The sequence below is a fragment of the Labrus mixtus genome, chromosome 18 (assembly GCF_963584025.1).
Source record: "Labrus mixtus chromosome 18, fLabMix1.1, whole genome shotgun sequence".
NCBI classification, from domain to species: Eukaryota; Metazoa; Chordata; class Actinopteri; order Labriformes; family Labridae; genus Labrus; species Labrus mixtus.
In genome coordinates, this window is record NC_083629.1 from 7066891 (window position 1) to 7093561 (window position 26671).

Below are 26671 nucleotides of genomic sequence, written 5' to 3' on the forward strand. Positions count from 1 at the left end.
ATCGCCTCTCTTCACACAGGTAACAGGCTCGGCCCCGGGGCCCCAGCGGCACAGCCAATTAATAGGGCCGGAGGTACAAGCCCACCCCGCTACTTTATCGCTGTTTGCCCTCCAGACGTTTTATGAAAAGAGCGAGCAGAGTTTTTATTTTCAGGTTTATTAAGGCGGGGGTTTGAGGCTGCACCGGAGAGAGTTAAGAGTGTGTTTAAGTCCGGCTGCTTTATCTGCACACACACACACACACACGCACACACACGCACACACACACAAAACACACACACACACACGCACGCGCACACACACAAAACACACACACACACACGCACACACACGCACACACACACAAAACACACACACACACACGCACGCGCACACACACACACACACACACACACACACACACACACACACACACACACACACACACACACACACGGAAGGGTTGCTTCTTTCTGTCAGAATAAGAAGATAGATCACAGTATTTACAGTGACAGAAGTGAATGTACTCATGAAGGTGCACTGTATAAAACAGGAAGTGGCAAGTTTGGACATTTATATATATACATATATATATATATAAACTGTAGTTTGGTTTAAAAAGGACACATTAGTAAGTCAAACTTTATTAATGCATCACTTTAAAAACATGAGCTCTGTGTTGTTCTGTGTGGAGGCTTCAAATGTTATTTTCCAATTTATTTTACAAAATCCTAACACTGAAACAACTATAGATTATAATATGACTGACATCATTTTGATCTTATTTTATCTTGGCCCCACGTCCACCATATGCTTTTTCCTGCGACCAGTTCATCCTTTTAGCTCTTTCTGCAGATATTAACGATGCTTCTGAGAAAACTAGTGTTTATTTTTTGTGTTCAACCTTAAAAAAAGCTGCAGGATGTCCGGCTGTTGTAAGCAGTCATGACAGAGTTTACCAGGCAACCTGCAGGAGATAACACAAAGAGGCTCATGAAGCCCATAACGCACCTTAGATGATATGCCTGAGTGAGGACAGAATGGACAGTTTTTAACCCCTAATGGATGAAGAGAAGTGACGTCCCGAGCAGCAAATCTGCATCCTCAGAGTACCTCAGTAGAAGCTCCTCTCTCTCCCTGCAGCAGCACAAATGTCAGCTGTAAACCTTCAGCTTGTTCCTCCTCTCTGGGGGTCTACAGGACCACCCTCCAATCCTCCAACCCCCCTCCTCCACCCTGCAAACAGCCGCGGGTTCAGACAGCTCTCCTGACTCCTCTGCGCCTCCAAATGCCATCATACAGCAGCTCTGCCCTGCAGGCCGGGACGACACGAGGAGGACAGAGGGAGATGAAGAGGAGGAGGAGGAGGGTGGAGGCATGCGAGGGGCTTCACAAAGCTCTAAGAAATGAGGTTCAAAAGAGAATTTCCCCACTGTTTGGACCTCTAAATCTCCTGTCTTTAAACTACAGCATGTGTTGTGGAGGCCTTTTTTTTACCCCCCTTGTTGAAGGTACTCCAGGTGAGTACTATAAGGTACCGTTTATTTACGATGCAGTCTGTACATGAAGGGGCTCTTAGAATTGGGCTGAGAGAAAGAAGGTGAGTATAAGGGTTTGTTAGGAGTAAAGGGATTGAATAATATTATTCCTAATCTCAGGCTGCATGAACGACTACAATGTCGGGAATTCAGGAAAGTGAGCGCCTGGACACCACAACGAAGAAGAAGAGCGGTCTACATGAAGCTCGCTGCTAGGCCCTGTCACAGAGCAGCCCGGCTAATGAATGGAAAGAAACCAAACTGCAATCAATCAGCCGGAGTGTGTTTGTGCCCCCAGTGCAGCTGAGGTCTGGTGCGAGGTGACCGGCACTGTCAGCCCCCCCCCCGGCCCAGCCAAGAAACTGTCCCTGCATTTTAAAGAGATGTCTATTAATAGAGCTGACAGGGAATCTGGGTCTTTCTGTTTATATCAGGCCTTTTCTAGAGAGAGAGAGAGAGAGAGAGAGAGAATTTGGCTTAGTTTAAGGTTTTCAAACTGGGGAATTAATTTTGTTAGTGTCTGCAAATATGCATGTAAGTTTGTGAGATAGATAAAGGGAACTTTTCATCCTCAAACAACCACGTGGAATTAAACACAGAAGCTATGAGAAACAATTAAAGATGTAGGATTATTTTTTTCCTCCTCAAAATGACGAGGCCTTGACACACTGGTCGTCGGCCCTAGTTGGTCCAACAGCGAGCGGCCCTAGTTTTTGTGTTGACGTTCCCCGTCGGCCCCTGTGGGCCTTTTTACGTCTGATTCGACATGTTGAATTGGCGTCGGTGAGAGGAATCTCTCTGATTGGCTGTTGGGAGGTTTCATTTCTCTCCAGCTCTCGACACAGGTTCAGTAAACCCCCTTGAGCATGTCGCTGTAGTATCCATGCTTTCACCCATTAGTGCGGTTTCTCCTTATTTGTCTCCTCCGCCTCTTCTTTTCTTTTTCCACTAAAAGACCATGGACTGACAACACCAGCGCCATTTTCATATTTTTATCAGACATTTTTCTCCATTAGTAAGCTACCTATAATACGAGTGGTGACCGACAGTGGTGTGAAAATGGTCTTCTCATATCATAACAACGGACTACCGCCGCCTGCTGGCATGGAGAGTTATTTCCTCTCATGCATGAGCAGAACGTACGTGGTGGTTGGCCGTCAGCTGTAATCTTTGTGGTGTGTTCAAGTGCAACTTTTTTGCCAAGAAAAAGGAAGCCACAGTCGGCCTTCCTCACCACTAGTTCTTTGCCGTCTGCTTGGTGTGACAGGGCCTTTACATGTCATCAAACTTGAACCTAGTCAGCCTCAAGTAACTGGAAGCAGCAGCAAAGTTTGTCGAGACACAGTTTATAAAGGAGGAGGAGGAGGAGGGAGGTTAACCCGGCTGTGAGAGAGTCCAGAGGATGATATGAACACAAACAGGATGGAGATTGGTTCAGTGAGGTATCTGGGATGAATAATATTTGCAAGATGTTTTTATCCAACATGAAAAACACAAATGATGCAATGGCAGAACTTGTGCTGATATTGGGTGAAAATGTGATTCTCATTTGGACTTAACTGCCGTTGAAACCTGGAACCTTCTTAAAACAGAAATTGTAAAAAAAATAATTGGTCAAATAAATTTGTGTTAGAAGTAAAATGGCAAAAAGTCTGTCTTGAAACGTCTTCAGTCACTTCTTGTTTAGTTTCAGGGTTTGGGGTGTGATGGGCAGCAGGGCAGCTCAGTTATTTATGCAGATAAAATGTAAAGTAGTGCGGAGAGTTTAAACATGAAGTGTGATCCTCTGAGCATTAGGAGATCTCTGTGCTGCAGGAGTACGAGTTGGGTTGGCAGACGAAGCCTAAAATAAGTTCTCAGAGATCAATCATCTCGGCAGTGAAAACAGTCGTCCCTGATGAGTCTGAATCAGAGCGAACCAGGGTCTGCAGTCTAATCTGGATCTGTTTGATATGAAAGAGTTTGAGAAGTCTTGGTCTGGGGCATCCACCAAATCCCACAAACATCCCAGTTTGAACCCCCCAGCTGCCCGGTCCGGGCTGCTGTGTCCCCTGAAAGTTGTGCTGCCCGGAGCCAAACGACTCGTTCAAACAGAATACTTCCTCCTTGATCAAAGTGAACTCATCCCACTGGCCAAAAGACTGTGTTACATGCTGACCCATACGCTGATTAGAAAACACTTTCGCTCTTCTCAAGTCAGCTCCAGCTCGTCTCAGGGTGTTGACTTATGAAAGTGAATAACGTCTGCTCTGATCTCAACACTTTACTCTTGGCCCCGACCAAAGGGTCACCAGAGTTTCTGTTTTATTTCTATGACTGAACATGTATCGACACATCAAACTGTTTCACACCTTCTATTTGAGCCTGACGGTAACCTTCCTTTTCCTTTTTTTAATCTTAACCTGAAAAACGTTTAGAATAAATTAATTCAGAGTCAAATCCATACTCCACTGGCTCCATGATAATATGTTTAATATTGTCTACAAGGAAAATACTGGGTAAACTTCAGCTTGACTTAGAAAAATCTGCAGAATATATCATCCATCCATCCATTATCTTCTGCTTATCCGGGGTCGGGTCATGGTGGCAGCAAGCTAAGCAAATCGACCCAGATATTCCCCCTGTAATCGTTCTCCAGTGTCTCTTAGGGGATACAGAGGCGTTCCCAGGCCTGATGGGATATATTACCCCTTAAGCATCTCTGGGTCTACACCAGGTTCTCCTCCCAGTTGCATGTGCCTGAAAAACCTCCTGAGGAAGGCGTCCAGAACGCATCCTAATCATATGCCTATACCGACTTCTTTCAATGGGGGAGTAGGGTAGGGAGTAGCGGCTCTACTCCGAGCTCCCTCTGGATGTCCAAGCTCCTCATCTCTAAGGCTGAGCCCGGCCAACCTCCTGAGAAAACGCATTTCAGACACTCGTATCCACAATCTCATTCTTTAGGTCACTACCCAAAGCTCACGACCATAGGTGAGGGTTGGAATGTATTTGAACATTTAAAGAGCAAATGTGTTCGACTGAAAATAAAAGTCACAGTAACCAAGAAGAAATATTTTCTACTCCATGGGATGCCAAAAAGATTGCACTAAACTTTTTGTACTGGAATTGATGAAAACCCCCACAGTAAAGAGTAAATCTCAAAGTTTGTTTTCCCATTTTCTAGTACAAACAAACCCAATGAAAGACATAAAAATGTATACAAAGCATGCAGTTAACAATCCATTTTTAAGGCTTTAAAGGCTTAATGTGCGATTTTTTGATCCAGCAGATGTCGCCCTTGAGCACCAGCATGAAACCAAAACAACTTGCGCTGCATTGTTGTGTTAGCATGCTAATTCTAGTGATCTTTATTATGCTGGTATCTTCACACTGATCTAGAAACGCTGACGTGACATTCAATTAAGCAGTGAGTACAGTATGTTATTCTTCTTTTCTCTAGTCCCTCAATTAAACAACTTTTATACGTGAGGGGATGAGATGTAAACAATGTGAAGCTACGGCTAGGAAAGCTCAGAAAACATCACAGACAGTGGGACTCGGGTGTTATACCCATTGTAGACAGTCATGACTCACAGAGTTATTTTCAGAGGATATACTTGATTTCTATTACATTTAAGTGTGAATAATTGCATATTAAGGCTTTAATTTGAACATGTTGCCTGAGTTCTGAAATGGCTTTTATTCTGATAGTTCACCTGTCAGTGTTGATAAAGGACAGAGAGGTTTTTTTAACCACTGCTCCATCAGAGTGTTGACTCTATTGAGTTTAATCTGAACTCCTGTTCACTCAGCTTGTCACTACACCAGGCCACAATCAATCGGAGTGGTGTGCTGACTTTAGCCTGCAGTTTAGCCTGACTTTCCTTCCAAACAAAGAGACGGCTGTCAGTTTGGCTGCTGGGACAGAGTGACCAGAGCAAAGTCAATCAGCAGGCCGAGGGAGGAGTGGAGGGATGGATGGATGGATGGAGGAGTGGATGGATGGCTGATAGGGAGGCTATAGGTTTGGGCTCGTTGTTATTTGTTGTTGTTGTTGTGTATCAGGTGGCGGCGGCGCGGCATGGCTGCCAGGACCTGACCGCTGAACAGAAACGTCAGTCAGTGGACACTCAGAGCGATGGAGGATGGCTTGGAGGGACAGGACGGCAGACGACAGGATGGACTCTGACCTTCCCCCCATCCGTTTAATCCCTCCCCCCCTTCCCAAAAATCAACACAGAGTGATTGTGTTTCACCGAGGGTCTGTGCCCGAGAGCTTCGTATGGAGGAGCATCTTTGTCCTTCAGAGAGCAGAGAGAGAGACACACAAACAGCACATGGAGTCAGCAGATGGAGAGAGATACACAGATGGAGGGACCAGAAAATATTGTCTGATATATTTCTCAATGGGAATATATACTGGACATTTGACCGGGTTCTGGAGAAAATGTGTTAGTTTGAAGTGTTTGGTGGTAAAGCCGGTTAGATCACAAGAAGTGAAGGGTTAGGGAAAGAAATCAATACAAAAAAAACAACTTCTGACTGGTGATTGGTGGTATGACAGATTCTACTGTAGAGACAGCTAAATGTTCGGTCTGCACAATATGAGAAATATACGCAATGTGTGATAACATTGTTCAAAATTGCGATTTGAAGGCACGCAGTGGGTATAGTGCATGCGTCCCATGTATGGAGGCTGTAGTCCTCCAAGCGGGCGGCCCAGGTTCAAATCCAACCTTTGCCTCCTTTCCCGCATGTCAATCCCCACTCTCTCTCTTAACCTGATTTCCATCTCTATCCACTGTCCTATCTCCACAATAAAGGCACAAAAGCCCAAAAGTAAATCTAAAAAAAAAGATTTACTATCTGCTAACTAGCATCAGACTGTAGCTAAAAGCTATGACGCTCACAGCTATCTCCTGCAGAATGCACGCATTCAAAGGGTTAATGGATAAAAGGACTTCTGTGACACAATCGATGAAAACAAAAACACATGAGGACACTGAGAGACTCGATGTGACCACCGTCTATGAACACAAAATAAACAAAGACAAAACAGCGTTATCCTTCTTAATCTGATGGGGGAGCAGATGTGTGACTGACAGTAGACCCTCTCCAGGGGCCCGGTCCTGTCTCTCTCCACGATCTGCACGGTCTGTGGCCCTGCTCGCTCCAGGCCTGGTGGGCCAGGTCCTAATGGGATCCAGATCTGGGTGAGTGTCACAGAGGAATTTAACAGAGGAGGGAAACTGAGCAGGCCGGCTTCATCTGCTGCCAAATCCTGCAGCTCAGCAGCGCCGAGTCAGCAGAACCCGGTCCAAACCCAGGCCTGGTTCTGCGGCACGGGGTGGTCCTGGTCTATCAGAGACTTTCCCTGGCCTCAGATCAGTTAGATTATGAACCACACCCACAACTCGTTCTCGACTCACATGAGGGACTGACCTCGGTCCTTATAAACCCTTGAAGAACAGACCTGTAGCTGTTTAGTTCATGATCCTGTTTTAAAGGAGCTGAAATAAAAAGTTGAACGGCTACAGTCTTTATTCTTTTTGCAGTTGAAAGTCAAGACTTCCATCTTAAATGTTTGTTGATGACATAATCATATGCTAAACACTGGACTGTCTCTCCTGTTGATCTTGATTTTTGACCTTTGTCTTTCTTTTGATATATTGGAAAGAAGATAAGAGATAAACTATGGAAACAGAGAGACTGGGGATGACATGCAACGAGGGGCCGAGGGGTGGAGTGTCGACGACCAAGTCTCTGCATATGGGTCATCCACTGTATCCACTAAGGTGAACCATTTCCCCTGTAGCACTTACTGTTATGGTTTACTCATTAACAGATCCTTGCTCCTCTGGTTTAGATATTATAGGGATATGACACATTTCAAAAGACTTAAAAAAAAAGTGAGCCTGCACAGACGAGCTGATGTTTGTTGCAGAGATCAAAATCTCATTCATGCAGTGAAACAGACTTTTCTCCCACTGACAGAATCCTCAGACGGTCAGACGACAGCGAGGCACAGAGCTGTTGTTTCGTCTAACCAGGAGGACGCTCACATTTTCTCCCACACAAAACGTCCGTCACCGCTCCTCTCTATGCACATAAAAGCAACAGCTGAATGCAACATGCACCACTCCTCCCCCTCCCCCTCCTCCTCCTCCTCCTCCTCCTCTCTCAGGGCTGCTGACAGGCATGCTGGGAGCCGTAGTGAGTAGAGTACGAGGCAGTTTGAGCCTCACAAAATCCTCCTGATGATAAAAGTTCTGAACAGCACAGAGTGACTCGTGTTAACTTTGTAGTGTTCACATCCCGCTTCCATCAACCACATGAATTATGCTGACTGAAACAGGCGTCTTGTAGGAGAAATAAGAGGAATTAGACAAACTGTGACATGAAATCAGATTAATTTTGGAGGATACATTTAGCTAATTACTTTCCCTCCAGTTTCCAAAGAGTGGATGCGGTGTAAACCTGCTGCTGATTAGACGTCTTTCACTTTTTTGGGGGGCAAATTCCTGCCAGTCGTCGAGCCGTAACTGTGACGGGATGACGACAACTACACGACATGGGGCGTGAGAAAACATGGCAGCCGTCAGAGTCTTGAGGTTTAGTTACAGGAAGAAAACTTCAGGAACACTTCCTGCTCTGCCCGACACCTTCTCATTTTAAAATACGTGTAGTCGTTCTGTCACCTACAAGCCGACCGCAGCTTCAACCACAGAGCAGGGAGACATGCGCAGGCTTCACTGACATCTCGGAGTGTTTGAGGAAATACAGGAAGCTGTCAGAGAGGAACAAGGAAGCAGAACGCTAATATACAACCACACACACACATACTGAACTGAACTAAACTGCAGAAATCTGGTTAAGGATCGATCACTGCTTTTAAATATCTTCTATCCTGAGGCAGACGTACTGGAACTGGAGCGTTATTGGTTCAAGTCCTGGTATGGATCAAAGTAGGGCAACCAGGGCGATGTACCCTAGAACCCTCTGTACTATGTAAAGGGCTGCAATCATTCTGAGGGTAGCATTTCAAATGCGTCCTTCTTTCACCGGTATAAGAAGGAGGAACACCGGATAATCATTGTTCTAGAATGATTACGACCTTTGAAGCTTCCATCCAGACGTGCAGCACGGTGCGCTTCACCAATCAAAACGCAGAACATCACAGACAGACGATTGGAAAAAGAACATGTTTGCAAAAAAGTTAAACAGTACGGTGGCTGACAAGGTCAAACGCTCGGTAAACAGCCAGAACGACTTGCATTAAGATAAAACCTGAAGCCAATTCAGAAACGATGCAAATTCAAAAGCTGGGGCAAAAGTTCAAAAACAACATGCAGCGACTGAAACACGCTTCAAACCAATGAAGAAACAAACACGCTGCAAAATGCTGAAACAACTGCAATTTAAAAAAAACAATATGTGTCTTTGTGTGTTTTTCTGTGCTGATGTTTGTGTGCTGATATTTTTATGTGTCCTGATGTTTGTGTCTCTGTTAGGATGTGTGTGTTTGTTTGTTTGTGTGGGTGTGTGTGCATGTTTGTGTGTGTGTGTGTGCATGTTTGTTGATGTTTGTGTGTGTGTGCTAATATGTGTGTGTGTGTGTGCTGATGTTTGTGTGTGTGCTAATGTGAGTGTGTGTGTGTGTGTGTGTGTGTGTGCTGATTGTGTGTGTGCATGTGTGTGTGTCTGTGTGCTGATGTGTGTGTGTCTGTTCTGATGCGTGTCTGTCTGTGTGCTGGTGTGTGTGTGTGTGTGTGTGTGTGTGTGCGTGTGTGTGTGTGTGTGTGTGTGTGTGTGTGTGTGTGTGTGTGCGTGTGTGTGTGTGTGTGCGTGTGTGTGTGTGTGTGTGTGTGTGTATGTGTGTGTGTGCGTGTGTGTGTGTGTGTGTGTGTGTGTGTGTGTGTGTGTGTGTGTGTGTGTGTGTGTGTGTGTGCGTGTGTGTGTGTGTGTGTGTATGTGTGTGTGTGCGTGTGTGTGTGTGTGTGTGTGTGTGTGTGTGTGTGTGTGTGCTCTTCTTGCGTCTCTCTCTGTTTAATGATAAAGGTGTTCCTGCTGATCGTCCTCCATCCATCACTTTAATACTGCGAGCTCTGTGATATTAATGCAGAGATTAAACAGCTTTAATATGCTAACAGTTAAGAAGAATGATGATGATGAAGTGTGTTAATATCGCCACCATGAACCCAGAGAGGGGGAACCCAGGACACTTAATGGATCACAGAGCAGGGTGTGTGTTTGTGTTTATTCAGAAAGAAACTCAGCGCGGACGTAGAGCAGACGGTTTGATAACTTCAGATTGTATTCGTCAGAACATGTTTAGTCTGTACCATGCTTCTTCTTCTCTGTTTCTGCAGTTAATCATATTCTGAACTGTCTTTGTCCGGCACCGTTTAAGAGCTGAACTGCTCATATGATCCTGAGTGTGTGTGTGTGTGTGTGTGTGTGTGTGTGTGTGTGTGTGTGTGTGTGTGTGTGTGTGTCTCCTCCTCACTACAGAGCCTCTTAATAAAGCATCAGTTAAAAAGTGAATGGATCAATTAGGCAATTTATGCTGCTAATCTCTGGCAGCGCCCACCTTTTAGAAGCCGCCAACAAAGTGACTGAAAACATTGTTAATGCATCCAAAAAATAAAAGGGGTTGCTTCTGCCTCGCGCTCCCCGGTGATTTGTAATAATTTGCTTCTCATTGAGGAGATGGAAGGCAGCCGGGGCTCTCCGGCGCTGGCAGTCGGCATGAAAGCACTTCGCCACCAACTTTTCCCCCAAATATCTCCTCTCTGGAATCGGCTAAATGGCTATTAGGCCGGAGCGGCTGCCAACACGCTCCATAATCACAAGGAAGGAGAGGTGCGAGTCTGGATGGGCTCTGAGTGTGACAGCTGTGTGTATTTGCTTTGGCACGTGCGCTCCGTTGTGTGTGTGTGTGTGTGTGTGTGTGTGTGTGTGTGTGCGTGTGTGTGTGTGTGTGTGTGTGTGTGTGCGCGTGTGTGTGTGTGTAGCAGCCATTAGACTGTAATCTGAGGGCTCTGTGGGGAGGCGAGCCATACGTGCTGCAGAATGTGAAATGAGAGGAAAATGTGCCATGTTTGTGCAGTTCTCTTCTATATTTGAAGGCATGCAGAGGAAGAGAGAAGTATCTTGATGCGGGATCAGGGTTAAAAACACAACAAAGGAAAATGTTTTTCAGTAAATACCAGCCTTAAATACGAGCTGTAGAGGAAATTCAAACATTCCCCGTGTCCATGTTATGAGACTCCTCGACACATATTCACACACAGATTTGGACGAGGTTTATTTGAAGTCGCACGCTGACTCTGCTCCCTTTAGACTGACTTTAATGTTTTATGTTAAATGTTAACAGAATCTTTATGTAGATGATGATCGTGTGTGTGGACCGATGAGGGGCTTTAATTGGACATTCTGCTGCTTTAACTCTGTGTGCGCCAGCAGACTCTTAACAAGCTGTGTGTGTGTGTGTGTGTGTGTGTGTGTGTGTGTGTGTGTGTGTGTGTAAAGTGAAGCGGCCTGTTGAGCATGTGGGCAAACATTAAAGCTCTGCATTCAAAGTTAATTTTTCCACACGTGATTATTAAAACCCTGTGCCAGTGTGTGTGTGTGTGTGTGTGTGTCCATGAGTGTGCCCATATGTGGCCCCTGGACGGGCCCCTGTGAGAGCTCCCACGTGTGTGCAGTGTGTGTGTGTGTGTCTGTGTGTGTGTGTGTGTGCAGAACATATTTCTCTTTATTCAATGAGGACTTGTTCAGGGCTTTATGCACCACCTCAACGCATGCAGACAGAAAACCTTCGACAGGTCCAGGCATCGACTATCTTTAAGTCCATGAGTAAAAGTCAACACTGACGGCTTCAGACAAACAGAAAAAGGTCAACTTAATGAAAAAAAGTGGAACCATATTTTCCTGTTTGAACACTCGGAGCTCGTTCAGCAGTCACCTCTGATTTAAACTCCTCCGACACCTCACACTATCAGCCCTGACACATCTCTCTGATTGGCTGAGGACGAGGATCCTGAGATTTTAACTTGAAACACCTCTCCACGGATAAATCTGCGTTTTGACATGGACTCAATTATCGAGGGGGAGCTAATCCCGGAGACCTTTTTAACCCGGGATGTTCCGCGGGGCCAGGAATAACCGCACCGCCGAGCTCTGAAATCAAAGACAGGTAATTAAAATCATAATGGTCGTGGTTAAGATGATTATCGTCGGGGCTCCAGATAAGGAAACCTCCAGCAGATTTCCGCCCTTTTGAAATATTTATGGAGCAGGATTAGTCCGCGGGGCCACAGCCGTGTTAAAAGGTTTAAGAATCCAGATCAAGAGATGGAAATAAGCATCTTAACACGGGAGGAGGGAAAACGAGCGGGGAAGTGATGAAGAGACGGAGAGCAGGAGTGACCGAGTGTGTGTGTTTCAGTGTGTGTGTGTGTGTGTGTGTGTGTGTGTGTGTGTGTGTGGAGAGGAGCCAGGTGTGTGTCCCTAAGGCCAGGGCTCAGGTTTGAAGAGGCAGAGGAGTCTGTAGGGCAGAGATCTGATGATAATCATGCAGGAGGGGTTCACACACGCACACACACACCAGAATGTGTAGTTTAAGTTACTGTTATATTTTACATTAAAAACAAGTGTATGGTTTTAAATGCACAAAAAGATATAACAGCGAGTAAAGACCAGAGACAGAGAGAGATCTTTGTTTACAGCTTAACCACAGTCAGGGTTTGAACTTTAAGGTCATGGGTTCATAAAAAATGAAAAATGAATGTGTAGCACGTTGGCAGAGTGATGTTTGTTTGTTTGTGGTGATTGTGTTCAGGTTAGCTGTGAGAACGTCTTTATGATCGTCACACAACTCCGTGAGCTTCCTTTTTTCACTATCTGTGAAATCCAAGCAGTGACTTCCAGTGTTGAAAAATTAAGCCAACATGGAGGGTAGAAAAACTGCAGTTCCACAAGTGTCCACTTGAGGCTGGAAGACACACACACACACACACCCATGTTAAAGTGTCCTTTCTCACAGCAGAAATTAACATGTTTATAGTCTTATAGTTAAGTTTTTAGTCTGAATAGTTCATGACTCATCCGACTCAATTTCATGACGGTAGCAGTTCTGCATACTTAGGGGCTTACTTTTATGACTGCAAGAGGGCACGTTGTCGCTGTTTGTCAGGAGGTAACTGTGAGTGTTGGGCTTCAAAATTCCCCCTCAGTTACCAATGGGTGATGTCCATGTTTTATACACTCAGTTGTTGAATCATTAATTTTCTCCTGGTCTGCAGTCACCACATCTTCTGTAGACATTTTGATGGTAGCTCTCGGAGAGGAGAGGGAGAGTGTTGCTCGGTAACAGTTAGTACAAGTGAACGTGGACTGAGCGCAGCTACAACCTTTCTGTGAGGTTTGTGCACTCGGTGTAATTTTGAGTCAAAGAGTTGGTCATAAATAAGTGGGATGTTGGAGAAAAGACCTATTTCTTTTTTTATGCCCAGCTGGTGCGCTGAGCTGCAGGAGAACATCCTGCTGCTGACGTGTTTCTGTCTGATAGTGTGTGTATGTATGATTCACACAGAAACTGACTGCAAACTGACGGCTGTGTTTTTGTGGAGCGATCGCCACCAAAAGAGCCAGTGAGAGTATTTTAACACCTACCTCAGGCCTGTCTGATCTCAGCCTTCTCTCCCCCCCACCACCACCGGTCCTCCACAGGCCTCTGGTGGTTTCAGTCTCCATCTGGGCCTGATGCCAGATCCCTCTCAGGCCTGATGGAGTGAGGCCGCACTCACCCTGAAACCATCCCTCCTGATCTGCACCGGTCTGCAGGGAGGTGGGATGGAAATAGAAGGGATGAGGGGACCCTAAATGCACAGAGGAGGAGCTCAGAGGGACAGTTGTCTTTGACGTTATAGATCACCTCCATGATGCACCAGAATCTGTCAATCAAAGCTGCTAGTTACTCTGCATGCTCTGAGGGGAGATGAGCAGTTTGACTTTCAGCTCCATCTCTGATTCATGCCAAAAAGAATCTGAAATCCATCTGCATGGCTTGATCCTGTGAAGTACATTTAAGGACCATGATCAGTTCTTGTGTAAATGCAGCTGATTTCACATCTTAAACCACAGAGAAGAAACCAATCAGAGCAAAGACTGAGTCTCAATCTGAGTCTTTTTGCAGAACTGTCCAAAGTCCTCTGAGTTCAGCTCGTCCCTTTTTCCTTCTGCAGCCCAGATGTGATCTCAGCTGGATGTGACCATCAACGACCCACACTGTCTCCATGTGACACACAATGCATTGCCATGCCAAGACCCTGGCCCTGTCACCACACACACACACATACACGCACACACACACACACACACACACACACACACACACGGTGGTCTGGGGTCACCTCCTTCCTGCAGCGGTCAGGTTCCAGATGGGTTATATTTCATCCAGACCTGCTTCTCTTCATCTGAGGACAGCAGCATCCTACAGCTGACAAGAAGTGTGTGTGTATCTGTGAGTGTGTGTGTGTGTGTGTGTATCTGTGTGTGTGTTTGACAAAGGAAGAGTTCTTCGAGGGGCCCACATGTTTGTTCCGAGTCTTTTTTTCTGTCATAAAGTTAAATTGAAGAGAAGATAAAGGAGTACACATCCTCAAACATCATTTACTTTATTTTAAGACAGTTTAACACAAAATTCAGCTGCGATTTAAGATTTTGCTATTTATAGAAATGTTTCCGTAGTTACCTGCTGGAAGGCCACTTTGTTTGGCACTTAACATTCAGTAGCAGCTTACACACGTCTCTTTAAAAAAAAACCTGAAGTGTCACATGAAATAAAACAACATTTCAGCTCTGTGATGGAGATTCTAGGACAGCTGATGTGTTCATCACTCGTGTACATATCTCACCTGGACAGAAGCACCCCTTCCTCGATCCTCCCTTTTCATCCTCCTCTGTGTTTTTTTTTTTTCTTCTGCACTCTCATTACACTCCGTCTCCTCCGGTTCCAGATGGCGCGGCGTCTTGCAGCCATAATTCGGTGGTAATCCCCGCTGCACATGCTGCCCTCGCTCCGCTAAACACTCGTCCTTTTGTCTCCTGGACTTCCTTCATTCATTTCCCCACAATCGAGCAGCGAGCCGCCCGGCCTGCAGAGCTGAAGGGTCTCACACGGCACGAGTCATGTGGGCAGGTCAGAGAGAGACTTGTTCTGTGTCATGCCTGCACGTTGTTACCTTGTTTTTTTAACTGTTAATGTAAAGTAGAGATGGAGTCAACAGATGTACAGGTGGACTGTGGAAGGGGAGAGTCTGAACTGTAAGTGCTCTGTCTTTAGTCTCTAAAGGGTTAAAGTCCGACTCTGACAGGTGGACAACACAAGGTGGTTGACTATGAACTATGACTTTTGTGACGTTGGGATCATGACGAGTCTGTAGATTCAGCTGTTTGTCACTTTAGTCCTCTTCTGTCCGGATCCAAATATAAAAACATGTCCTGTGTATAGCTGCTGTTTATCAGACTCCCTCAGTGGAAGATTTTCTTACAAGCCAGAGAAGAAGAAAAAAAAACAAGTTTGAGGCCAGAGAAAGTATTTTGTAAGCAAATATTTCTGAACAAATGATGCTCGGCGTGTCATGGGTGTATTTACGACGAGGCTGTGTGGCTCTAATTAAAAATGTGAAAGGGTTAGCAGCCCGCCGCTCGCTGCCAGCTCCTGGCAGCTCTCCTGTCAGGCAGCCAGCTGTTTAGTCCTGCCCTGAATTATTGCCAGACCCACCGCCAGGCATTGTGGGATTGGCAGGGCCGGGCGGGCGGAGAGCTATTGTGTTCAGGCACTGAAGGAGAGAGAGAGAGATAGAGAGAGAGAGAGAGAGGGGGGAAGATGGAAGAGGAAGCTTTCCCCTCCTCACTGACACACACAGACTGAGCTGCTGCTGCTGCTGATGTGCACAGAACAAACTCACAAACTTAAGTCACAATGAGTTCACTTCTCTGTTAGTCCAGAGCTGCATTTACATCCTGTGTGCATTCCCTAAAGCTGTTCAAATCAGGATTTGATGAATTAAGTCAAAAAGGTTGGTGACCGCAATCCAGTGTGATAAATTTAAAACCGGACAGTCTCATTATCATAAAGAGTGCATGTTCAAATGTGAATATCTACTGTTAAAAAAATCTCTTAACTTTTTATCCTGGCTGTCAGCATTAACTAGTTAATTGCACTGAGAATCTGAAATGAATGGATTCATGTTTTTTAATCGAGCATTTGACTTCAGGCATGAGCAGAAACTCATGAGGCATGAGTGAAATTATCACAGTCATCATTTTGATCGACACTTTTTTTTTTAAACGGTTAAAGCAACAAGTTTAAATCTACATTTTATGGAATGACTTGATGTCTAACGCCTCCTGCAGACTGTGCAATCTTTGTAATCCTATACGTTTACTGCAGCCACACCTAGGTTCCTTATGAATCGGAGGCTGCGAGTCAAGTCAACATGCAGCGGCAACCTGATGGAGCTGAGGATGCCATGGCGGTCAGCAGAAAGCTAGTTCTTGTCATAGTGGCGTTCATGGTCATAGAAAATGAAAAAAAGAAAAGAGGAGGTTGTGTAAGCACTTTGGATGTCAGTGTTGCATAGAGAGCTTCGTCTTCTATTTCTGCATCTTTTTTTACATCATGTCTAATTTAAGGAGACACCCCCCCCCCCTCCTGCCAGGAGTAGTCTTCTGCTGTGAGGAGCATATGTGAACAGCCAGGTCAGGAGAATATCCGGAGCAGTCCTCTGGAAATAATCCAGATTTTTTTCAGGAGTGCATGTGTGAAAACGGCTTGTGTTTTAGATGAGTCAGTGGACGTGTGTCTCTGTGACTCTCCTGATGTCTGATGTTTGTGATCATCTATGTTACATCCTCCTCCTCCTCCTCCTCCTCCCTTCTCCTTCTCCTTCTCCTTCTCCTTCTCCTTCTCCTTCTCCTTCTCCTTCTCCTCCTCCTCCTCCTCCCTTCTCCTCCTCCTTCTCCTCCCTTCTCCTTCTCCTCCTCCTCCTCCTCCTCCTCCCTTCTCCTTCTCCTCCTCCTCCTCCTCCTCTTCACTCTAACCTCCCCGGGTCTGAACCTCCCCCTCCTCCTCTCTGATCATCCTGTGTCCTCCACCCTGTGTCTCTTTACTTTGTTTGTGTATAATTCATCATTGGTGCAAAGCATACAGACCCACAATGCATCACACCAAAATGAGCTCTCCCCATGCACCCCCCCCCCCCCCCCCCCCCCCGCTCTGTGTGTTCCTCGAATTTCCGACTCAAATTTAGTGTTGCTGAAAAACAAGAAAAAAAAGAGGAAGCTAAAAGTGACAACAAAGACCTCCTCCTCCTCGTCCTCCTCCTGCGTCTTCTCCTTCCTCCTCTGCTCTCACCGTGTTCCTCTAAAAGCGACGTATTTGTTTGTTCTCCTTTTGTTTTGCTCCGGAGACGCTCTCTTTCCCCCCTCTCTCTCCCCCCTGTTCCTCCGCATGCTAGCTCGCCCTCGTCTTTTTGTTTTCCTCCTCTCGTGGGCCAAAAGCTCATAATCATTTCAAAGGTCCTTTAAATATATAATAAGAGCTCTGCATTGTGATAAACAACGTGTCACAGGGAGAACATCAACACACACACACACACACACACACACACACACACACACACACACACACACACACACACACACTGCAGGCGCTGTCACCTGTGTGCTTCTCCGTGAGTGTGCTTCACTTCTGTCCTTCTGTTTCAGTCTGTATGGAGAGGTGAAGAGTGTGTGTACGAGTGTGATATCGTCCAATCAGAGCAGATAGCAGGGAGAAATAGGCGACACACACACACGCACACACACACACACACACACACACACACACACACACACACACACACACACACACACAGAGGATCAGTTGTAAATGTTTAATCTTAAAGCTCACACGTTATTTATAAAAGGATTTTAGAAAATGTCCTGAACTTCCGAACTGAAACATCAGTGTGACACAGCGAGCCGTTCAGTCAGAGGACAAAGATCATCGAGAGTATATCTGAAGTCGTCTCTCTCTCTCTCTTTTTGTGAAACGATCACACACTGGGCAAAAGAGAAAACAACAGGTTTACAGATGTATCAGAAACTCCCCGTTAGTCTCTTCAGTTGTGTGTTTGGGGGGGGGGGGGATTCAAGAGATAATACGATGTATGTTGTTGTATAAAACCATTTAAAACACATCAACAAACACACACATACCACTGTGACGCCCATCCACCATCATCGGACTGCAATGTCCCAACCACCGCTGTCCTCATTCTTGCACGGCCTGCTCCGACCTCCACCTCAGCGGCGAGGAAGTGTGGACAACAGGAACGCGAGGAGAAATCCTTCCTGCATCTTACCCCATATGCTGTTTTTGTAAAGCGTCTCCAGATAACACTTGTTATGAACTGGCGCTGTACAAATAAACATTGATTGTTCTGAACCGTCAAAACAGAGTGTTTCATTCTGAAAATAAACCAGATGTTTTGATGTTGTTTCGGTGTCTGACTTCCTTGTCCCGCTCGATCTGCTCTGTGATAAATTGATGCTCCGTGCTCCGGCATCCCGCAGAAATAAAAGCCTTGCGTATTTGCAGCGGTAGACTCCAGACTGACGGAGCTGAGATGCAGCGCAGCGGAGCCAGTGGAAGCACACACACTGAATAAAGTGAAATCAGCTCGGACCAAACTGGTGGAATTCAGGCTTTAGGTGTTGTCCTCAGTAAATTGAACAAAGATGATGTCAGCCATTTCTACTCTCATAAGGGGAACTTTTGGTTTCTTCCTTTTTTTACAGTGAAGAATGATTAAAAATGTGATTAAATATTCACCGCTTATGTTCGATGTAAATATATTTTCTGGGTTTTTTTATCTGCTTTAACTCCCTTTTCTCGTCATATTACAATAATCCTTCTTTTTTTTTTCCTAAATAAAATCTGCTACCCGTCTCCTGCAGCCTGCAGAGTTCAGCCACCTGCTGGGTGTCAGCCTCCGTCTAAATGTTCGGCTTTGCTCTGACTAATATTCAGAAGCTTCCTGACTCTGTTTGCATGTAAACACGCTGCAGAGGAGCAGCTTTGCTCTCCACAAAAGATGCTGTTTGAAGGAACCGGAGAAGCTCACCCCTGGCACTGCTTCTCCACATAAATCTTTTAGCATGTGCCTCTTGGCTAAATGACTTTGTAGAGACAAAATTTAACCTCCATCCCGCCCTGCAAGCTGTGAGGGGGAGCGAGCGAGAGAGAGAGAGATCGACAGCGGAGGAGATACAAACGGAGGAGAATGTAAAGTGAAGGGAGATGTTTGTGTGGAGTGAAAAGAGGGAAAACGCTCCTTTAAGTAGATTTCTGGTTGTAAAAATGGAAACACTACACAACTGTTAACATTCCCTGCGGGGGAAACACGGAGCGCTTTGCCTTTCTGAGCAGGAAATCACTTTATTACAGTTTTACAGGCCAGAGAGAAAAGTGATTCAACATGTTATCATTTCCTGCACTGCAACATGTTCACACTTAAATAACAAAACTGATTCATCCACTGAATGAAGGAGGAGTGTGTTCTGTTCGAGGTGAGACTGGAGCTGTGGTCAGTTTTCCTTAAATGTCTAAACATTCAGTTGCTGATGGACTCAAGCGTTTTTAAAAAGTACGAGGATGAAGTGAGGTTTTTCAGACCCCTCCCCCTGGAAGAAGGTCAGTGCCATTCAATCAATTAGTCAAATACACAATTAGAGTTGTAAGAATGTAAACATGTTCATAAAAACATCTCTAATCCAAAAGTTATATTCACTTTAGTTTTATCTTTAATAAGACCTGATACCCTCTGACGTGACAGAAAAGGCTGCATTTACATCTTAAGTAAAGTCCTGCTGCATGCTGCCTCATGGTCAGATTCCACAGCATCCGTCATTCACCCGGTGCACACGGCTGCATCTGCACCATGTGCCCTACCCTACTGTAACTGTTTCTAATGGGCAGCCGCGAGCTGCTTCACAGGATCACTTCAAGATAAAACGCGGGACAAAGTTTGGTGAGCGGGTTGTTATCGCGCAGGAACTCCTTCAGCATGAGAGAAGACCTCTCTGCCTCATGCCGGGGTTCCATTCAACGATAACAACGCGTTATCCAGGGCGCAGATGGCCTAGCGGTTAGGTCGCGCCCCATGCACGGGGGCGATTGTTCTCTCAGCAGGCTCAGCTCCTTCGTCCAATGAAGGCAAAAGCCCAAAAATGACATCTTTAAAAAACAACCTGATATCCCTCACATAACCTGTTTACTTTCTGTGAGACAACATAAAGTCAGCATTCAACCACTTTAGGCTAAGAGAGAGAGAGCATGAGAGAAGCTGAGGAACATTCCCATTTCCCAACTAAGTGCACCTCATTTGTTTGATACTTTTACCTATTTCCAGATTCATGACCATCATGCAGCCTGCACTTGAACCAGTGACACTTAGCACCACACATACAAAAACAATGGAGGGCACATGCATCCACACACACACACACACACACACACACACACACACACACACACACACACACTCTGTGATGGACCCTGACATCTCGTCTCTGATTTGCAGTTATGTTTCGTGCATCCCAAAGTGTAGACTTATCTTCTTTTTTTTTTTTCTTTCTTTCATAATTCATCCTTTTGGTCTTTATTGTGTCATTTCCTGCTCGCTGCCTGTCAGCAGAAGAGAAGAAGAAGAAAAGCAGGTGGAGGATATCTGCCTTCATCTTTAATCCTGTCTTAAAGAGAGAAGAAAGAATCTGAGCTCAGATTGATCAGGATGTGAGGAAACAAAAGGATTCTGTCTGAACCACACCCCCGTCATCCGCACACATCTCTGCACGCCAGTTCATCTGACAGTGCTCACACGTTGACAGGTTTTTAAATTCTGAGATTATCCACTCTGCTTTTAGATGTCTGTCAATAATTATCTGTTCCTGTTACTTTAAAATGAGCTCTACAGACTACAGGTGTGATGTGTTTGTGATATTTATTACGTAAACTAAAATCAACCTGACGCTAATGAGGCAGAGGATTCTCTCTCTAGTGTCTGACAGGTGGGGAGTTAATCTTTTCCCCGAGTGAAGGAGTTGAAGTATCTCCAGGTCATGTTCACGTGCGAGGGGTAGGATGGACCGTGCGATCGACGGGTGGGTTGGATACTACAGCGGCATGCTAAAGGGGCTTTCCCGAAACGGTGTGGAGCCAATCAGAGAGATCCCTCTCACCAACCGCGCCGACCTAAGCTGATTCAACATGTCGAATCGGCCGGGTAGCGACTCTGGACACACCGCAAAATCTATGGCGACGATCCCTCACCGTCGTTAATTGCTGATGATCTCCTCGATGTGTCAGGGCCTTTAGCTTTGCAGAACAGGACAGGACCTACCAACAGAACTCACAGATAAATGTAAAACCATGACAAATAAGTCACAAAGACATCCCTTTAGATTTCACAGCAAAGAGCAGATCTATGAAATGTTTTCAAGTTATGTTGTTCATCCTTCTTATTTTATGACCTGTGGACGCTTCAAGTGTTTCAGGCTGAGGTAAAGATATTCTGAGGATGTTAAATAGAGTCGTGTTGGTTGGTGAAACTTTGTTCAGTCAGCTGTGAGTTTGAGAAGCAAATGTCAGCCGAGGGAGAACGAAAGCTGTGGTTCAGAGTGTGAGGAGTTACAGCGAACACTGCAGGTGGTGCTGTCAGAGTGTGTGTGTGTGTGTGTGTGTGGCTCGAGGCTACATCCAGGTTTCCCTCTGGCCTCACTCTCTCTCTCCCTCTCTCTCTCCCTCACACACAAACACCTACATAAACACACACACAGTACAGATGTCGTGGACTCGTCCTCTGGGGGTCTTCAGAGAGAAACAGCCGTTTATGTCTTCAGGTTGATTATAAATTTCTACTCACAGAAACTCTCCCCCTCAGTTTAAATCTCAGCGTTTCCTCTCATCTCAGTCCGCCTGATGATGCTGCAGATTGTTGATGCAGGTCACATAATGCCACTCCCACCTGACCACACCCACCCACATGTTTCATTCTCTCTTTGTCAAATGCTTTTAGAGAAGATTTGCTGCAATACTGCGACTGACTTCTTGGATGACATCGTGGTGTATCAACACTTTAGTCTGGCATGTGAGCATTTCACTTGCTTCCTAATCAGACAACTGAGAGTGACAGTTTCAGACTTAACTAAAGTTTTGAACTTATTAAATGTTGGCCTGATGAAGCTGCCAGATAAAAAGTGAGAGAATCACCACAAATACGATCCGTGCGTTTGCAGCATGCGGAGGCATTTGTCGTCTCAGGACTTCACAGAGATTCCAGTGAAAGGTTTTAATTATTCTCTGACTCGAGTCTTGGCAATCAGGGTGGAGATGCTGATCGAGGACCATAAATCTGAAGCAAAGAGGACGGGGACACACCCAGGATCCCTGCAGACACTCAGGGTGTCCTCATCTTCAGACTCCATGGACTCACTGCGGGGGCCAGCTCTGACGGGGCCACGCTGCACTTAGTCCAGTTAACACACACACACACACACACACACACACACACACACACACACACACACACACACACACACACACACACGATGCTTGAAAACTTTTTGCATGAAGAACACACTGGACATTCTTTTGCAAGCTGATGATGAAATCAATCAGACTGTCTCTCACCACGTCTGCAACAACACTCAGTCATTCAAGATTCGATCAGACCAAAAGTGAAGCTAATTTTTTCCCTTTCTGTTTCTTACACAAGTTTGACTGAATGCATGCTCGTGTGGGGTAAGGCCGTTTGTTAAAAAGCACCCGAGTCCTCCCAGATTCATCAGAAAACCAAACTCCATCCAGTCAGTGTTCATATCATCCTCTGGAGTCCCTCACAGCATGTTTAGCCTCTCTCCTCCTACATGAATTCAGTCGAGAATCGGGTCTACCTCGGCTGAAATCGAACAGTCCTGGCGTCAGTCTATATTTATCAATCTATAACATTAAAGCACACGGGTACAGTAGCAGAGAGCAGACAGATAACACAGCTGATACTTCAGGAAAATGACTGTACAGAAATGTTTGATGTCAGGAGCTGAAGCAGGCAGTCATGTGACTCTTTATTTTCAGTAAACGTTCAGTAAACGCATACAGACTGTAAACCTTCACTGTGCATCATGAGAGTGTGTCAGGAGGATCTCTTTCCTCCTCAGCAGGCGTTGAAGCTTCTTCACTGAGCGGCTCACACACATTAGCATACTGATGAACTTTCACACTGTCTTAATTCTCAAATGAAACACCTGCCTCGTTCTGCAGCCGAGGTGTGTCTCTCTCTCTCTCTCTCTCTCTCTCTCTCTCTCTCTCTCTCTCCCTCTCTTTCTGAGTTCTTCATAACTTTTCCCTCCTCCTCTCTAAGGTTTTTTTTTAACCCCTCATCATTCTCACTTCCACCTTAATGAACGAGGATAAATGTCCCTCTCATGTGTTTTTTTTTATTGGCTTTTCTTTTCGTTAGCACTCCAAACATGTAGCTCACGTGTGGATGAAACGTCTCTGTGCTGTATAGAATATAAAGGTGTCAAACATCAATCAAAGGTCACAGGGTGTGTGGGGACAGCAGTAAACATTCAGTTCATGTCCCTGCAGCTACAGTAACATGTGTCTCTGTTATCTCTGTTTCTCTCTCTGACCTTTTCTTTAATTAGCTCAGATCCTACACACAGCGGACGGGTGTCATGGTTTCTACTCCATGCAGAGAGAGAGAGAGAGAGAGAGAGAGAGAGAGAGAAAGAGAGAGAGAGAGTGAACGCATGCAGCAGGATTGAACAGAACGGAGGCTACGGCAGCTCAGTCTGAACACATAATGCGTTCAGACTGTTAAAGTCGGTCGGCTGACTAAAATCAGAACGGAAAAGTGATCAGGGAATCTGTGGAGTCAGATTGTGGCAGTGTAGAGGAGCACACTTTAGAATGACCCATGATTAGCACAATCACCAGAGGAGCCATGAGCACAATTACTCTAGTTCTAATTAGCTCTTTTCTTCAATTACAATTCAGCAACAGCAATGTATCTAAGCTCCGCCCACTTTTACGACCAGTCTGTGATTTCACATTGCCTTATGGCTTTGCAGAAGTGAGAGAGCTCAGTCTAGTAAAGCTCCACATACACACACTCGAACATGCACACACACACACAGCGCTGTTCTCTCTTTGGGGCCTCAAGCAGTGGCCGGCCTTGCCTGTCGACAAGCAGCGTCTCTGGCTGTACCTAAAGACTCGAGGACAGCTGTCACAATGGAGTCATAAGTTTCCAACTCGTCTTCTCATTCAGAGCTGGCATCTGAAGACGGCTGACCTACAGACACAGCACTGATGAGCAGCAGACCCCAGAAAGACAACGGACCACCAAGAGCTCAGTGTTTTTGTCTTCAGTAGAAATAACATAATTAGCCAGTAATCTCGTACTCGTTCATAAGGTAATGAGAGCGCTCATATATGGAGCCGTACCTACAGTAAAATACCTCAGTGTTAAATCAAAAACATGAGGGTCAGCTGTGTGTCTGCAGAATGGGTCTGTCAGAGATATGAGGACACACACGCTGAACCTTCAAAGATGTCTGAACATCCTCTCTCTGATTGTTTGATTCAGACGTCTGCTGTCGTCTCAGCCTCGCGTCGCTCCTCTCCAGCTCTTCACTCACACTCCATCATTCACAAAACGACTCCCCCGACTCCAACAACACAGAGCCAGACTCCATAAAGCCGGCGACACCCTGCTATACAATATACATGTGTATGTTTTCTGCGGCGGGTTTCTCTTCTTCTGGCCTTAAATCAGATGAACGGAGCGTCTTTAAAAAGGACGAAATGTTAGAGAATAGAAAATAAACGTCAGCAGGGAGAGATGACAGATTCTGTGTGTCTGTGAACGCCTCATACAGGACGCCTGGCAGGCAGTAACGCTGTGAGCGAAGACAAACCTCATAAAGGAGCGGCGTGCGAGGGAGACGGGCGCCATCGCCTGCGGGGGACTAATGGCAGCCGAGAGGCAGCAAAGCCTGAAATAAGGAGATACTAAAATTTATGAAAAGAATCAGCCATCCAGCCTGATTACCAGAGGAGGAGGTGAGTGTGTGTGAGTGTATGTGTGTGCGCGAGTGTGTGTGTGTGTGTGTGACAGCAGAGGTGAGACACTTTCAGCACTACATCAAACCATCACGCTCTCTCTCTCTCTCTCTCTCTCCTCTTTACTGGAACAAGAAGTTCTCACCCTCCGCTCTCAAACTCTCACACACTTTTAGAGGAGCAGCAGCCAATTTGAGGAAATGTTGGCTTTGATTTCTGACTTATTTAGGAGGTTCGTCAGTTTTGTCTTCTTGTCTCCTGTCATGGGTATGTTTAGCGTAGCTTAGCACAAACATACAAAGCAGGGATGAACTTAAGAGGTCATCAAAGGTTGCACTAACATGTTGAAACAGCTCTCAGAGTGTCTGAAGGAGCTCTGCAGACTTGATCCAAACTGTGAGAAACGCATCCTGGATGATGTGTGCAGTTGACCTTTCTCAGGCCTTGAAGCTTGTAGCGTCTGGCTGTATCGATGTCACCATGATTGTTTAATTTTATTTTTTTCTTCATCAAGCTTGTCCAGCAGTAGCACTGACTGATGGGGGCGGAATTTAGTATTGGTCAGTTATCTGGGACCAATCCTGAGTTTGTTTGGTGCCATGTCTAGTTATTTAAACACGTTAGCATCTGTCTTTGCACTCCCTGGATGCCAGGGGAGTCTTCCTGTGTCGGTTGTTGACAAATGCACGTCACAGCCGGAGACTATCCCTGTCTGACTGGATCTCAGGGGGCGAGACACAGGTATAAAAAGAACAACACAGGAGAGCTGGACGAAGCACCAGAGTCTGACGCTATGATGATCAGTGCTGCGTGTAATTCGATATATTCATTATTTCAACCAAAGAATGGAGAAGAACATACTGGAGAACGGGAAGATCACAGAGATTGTTTGCTATACTGTCTCTGGTCGTATACTGTCTCAGGAGAGAAGACAGTCGAATGTCATCCACCCACCCACCGCTGGTTTACGATGAAGATGAAATCTGTCTGTTTGCTCCCCCAGAACATTTCAGGATATTTTCAGGAGTTTTGTGCATTGTGTGAAAGCTCCTTTTGTGGAACATATTGAAGCCCCAAAAAGTTAGCAAACTGTGTATGTTTGAATTCTCAAATTTTGAGTCTCCAGTCAAAACCAGGAGAGGAGTGATCCTGACTTCACTTCAAGACCTTCAAGTAAAGGGGGGGGGCGGATAGTGTGGTGCAGCTAAACAAACACATCTAATTTATTGCTGCAAAAATAAAACAATTATCATGTTAAAGCTATGCACATCATCTTTCTTGATGGTTCTTACAGCCTGTGTTTGAAGATTACATCCAGATATACATGAATGCTGCAGTGCAGATTTGAATATTACAAAGGATAGGACCATCAGCTTTAGAGCTGTCCTCTCAAAGTGTCCTTCTAGCTCTAATCAGTGAAATGCAGAGTAATCAAACCCTCTGATTTTTTTTTTGTATAGCTGCCAAATGTGAGCTTTATGACACTGTGCAGAGTGGACGGTGGAGCCTGCAGCCATGAGAGCAACACACAGTTTAATGGCGGCACTTGAACATGATCTGACCCGCTCGTTTGAACAGCAGTTACAGGCTGTTTGAGTAATCAGTCGATTAGTCTGAAACCATAACAGAGTATTTATGAAGCGGACGAGCTCCCAGCACAGAGGCTCTGTGTGCGTGTGTGTGTGTGTGTGTGTGTGTGTGTGTGTGTGTGTGTGTGTGTGTGTGTGTGTAGGTGTTTGTGCATGAAATGCTGGTTCTATTCTGGGCCGTACCCCGATGGAGGACAGTCAGATGTAGTCGGGGAGCACTGAATGATAATTCAAAGGTGCTCTGAGTGAGATTAATGACGTTAATCTGTGTGTGGGCGTTAATATGACGCCGATCAATACAACAGATTTTGACATTTCTGCCTTTCAAAAGTCACTTCCTGGCTGCTTCCCCTCTTTCTGCAACCTGCATTTACTTAAATCTCAACAGTACATGTTGGTTC